Below are 2,571 nucleotides of genomic sequence, written 5' to 3' on the forward strand. Positions count from 1 at the left end.
GCTCACCTGTGCTCTGGTGATGCATGTATTCTGGAATTGTTTCATTAACGTAATATTACTGTTGATTTTATGTTGTTCCTACACAACAGTATTTAATGTAGGCAGTATAGAAAACTTTGCCTCTCATCATCATCATCATCATCAAATACAGGGTGATTGCAATTGACATGAGGGTTATGCTCCTATTGGTTGCGCATAAAGGCAAAATTGTGCAAAATCAGAATGACCTTCCCCAAACCACCCCATCTGTCCTCTTGAGATCTTGCAAGGTCAAGGCCGTCCAAGATCTCATGGGAGCCTCTCAGAGACCTTTCACAACCATCCCAGAACCCTGGGACACTGCTGACCATAGATCATTCTTTATCCTTTTTAGTCTAGAAAATTATCTTTCACTAGTACAGTTTGTAACCATTAAACTCAGGAACAGTCTGAAAATTGTTTCCACATTTGCAAAAGCTGTTTGAATTTTCTCCTGGGATGTTATTTGATACATATCTTGGTGGCTGAAATTTTCTTTTTCATCGTGAGCTAGTTTGACATACAGGTGGAAGTGCAAAGTTCATTGACTAGACTAAGGTCAACATCCTTTGGATACTCTTGCATCAATAATCTCAATGCCATTGTGAATCTGCTCCTCGGTTGCTTGCAGGTTCACCCAAAATGAAAAATAGCTAGCCGTACTCCTGTACACTCCTATACCCCCTTGCTCTTCTGTCTAGGTTGGCTTCAAGAGCATGCATGACAGGGATAAATGAATTTACCCTAAACTTGCCTCTCAGAGAAAGTTCATCTAAGGCTAAGGCTTCAGGGGCTGTCCCATCATGGGTGTGGGTGGGTGTGTACTCTCTGCCTTCTTTTGACAGTTTTGTACTCTGCATCCGGCAGAATAAATTTTGCTTATTGTTCAATTTCATCAAAATTGGTACCCATGACATAATGTAGGGATGGGATGCAGAAGTTAGAAGGTACCGAAAGAGTTCTGCTGTGCCCTCTCTCTCTCTCTCTCTGTCTGTCTGTCTCTCTCAGAGAAGGCTGCTTGCACATGCCAGTTTTTGCCTTGGTGCATAAATGCAAAACTTATGGCCAGAGTTGCCCTATACCCCTTCCTCTAGCTCTGTTTCCAGAGATTTAGGTGCATCCTACTGCACTAATGGGACACCTTCGGCAAGAGGATGGTGTGATCCCAGCATCCTCCAGTGACCTCTGAGTTAGCGGAAGCTGGGACTCTTCTGTGTGAAAAATGAGCCAGCTGGCAGGGCTGGTGGGGTCAAGTGATGCTTAGTGTGCGTGAGAAAGAGAGGAGGCAGTGCAATTAGAGGGAGGGAGGGAGGAGGAGCAGGGACCTTTCCTGCAATGTGCCATTGTCACAAGGACTGGCTGTCTGGCTGAGTGACTAGCCAGCAGAAAATGGATGACCCCAGAAAAGAGGGAGCCCGGGGGGGAAGCCAATGGCCTCTGTTGCCACAGTATTGTGAAATTCTGGATAAACTGCAGTTGGGGTGATTGACTGAGCCCATTGACCGAATCCTGGTACTGCAAAGGACTGGATAGGAGCAGCTGACCCTTGGAGGGTAGAGGTGGCTATGGCAATGTCCTCCTCAGTGAGCAGGTGCCAGTTGAGGAGCCCTTTCCCAGGAGACGTTAGGGTGCCTCTTGCAGTTGCTTTCCCTTTGCAAGTCGTGATGCAGTCCAGCCTTCACCAACCCGCACCCTCCATATGCCCAGGAAACGTGCCCTCAATTTGCTGCCTCACCAGTTTTACTGCAAAGTCTCCCACTGATTAACCTTGTTGCATGCCACCCCACAATCTACCCCATGTATATCATTGGATGTCAAGGGAGCAGTAGCCACATTCCCAGTCAGAGAAGGTAATGGGAAGGGTCTGAAATACTTGGGATCTGCTCTGTCCAAAATGCAGAATGTTCCAAACTCTGGGGTGAACAATCTTATAGAACTAATTGCAGTTTGGTTCAGATATCCTCTGTTGGTAGTGGAAGGTGTCCAAAGGGGGGGAGGCAGGTTCCAGCTGTGGGGCTGCAGGGGAGGAGAGGCAGAGGAGGAATCACTTCGCAGGAGCAGCTACACCTGCTCCTGTTTTTTGGCCCTCTCCATTCCCAGCAAATGCTACAAATCCCTAGGCCAATCCTGCCATGTGCTGCTGCTGCCCCAAGACAAATGACATGGCTTTTCTTCATTTTTGGTGGATTTTGTTGGGGGACAGACTTTGCATGGTCTGTTTGATAACTCTGAAGACTATCTCAGATGATTAGCTGCCCTGTTCAGAAACCAGGAGTTGCACATGTTTAACGGATGTAACTCAGATATTTCATGTAGACTTCCCACCCTGTCATCTGTCATGCACCAGAGTACTTTGCTTTCATTAGGTTGTAGAACCTCCAGATTAGAACACACACTGGCACAGACACCTCTCTCTCTCTCTCTCTCTCTCTCTCTCACACACACACACACACACACACACACACACACTCTTTCCCTTGCCTCTGCCGCCGCCGCCTCCTCAACAGCCCGTGTGCCCTCTAGTGGACGTTGCCTCCTTCTGCAAGCTTTGAA

This window comes from Podarcis tiliguerta (genome assembly GCF_965153285.1).
Source record: "Podarcis tiliguerta genome assembly, chromosome: 8".
Classification (NCBI taxonomy): domain Eukaryota; kingdom Metazoa; phylum Chordata; class Lepidosauria; order Squamata; family Lacertidae; genus Podarcis; species Podarcis tiliguerta.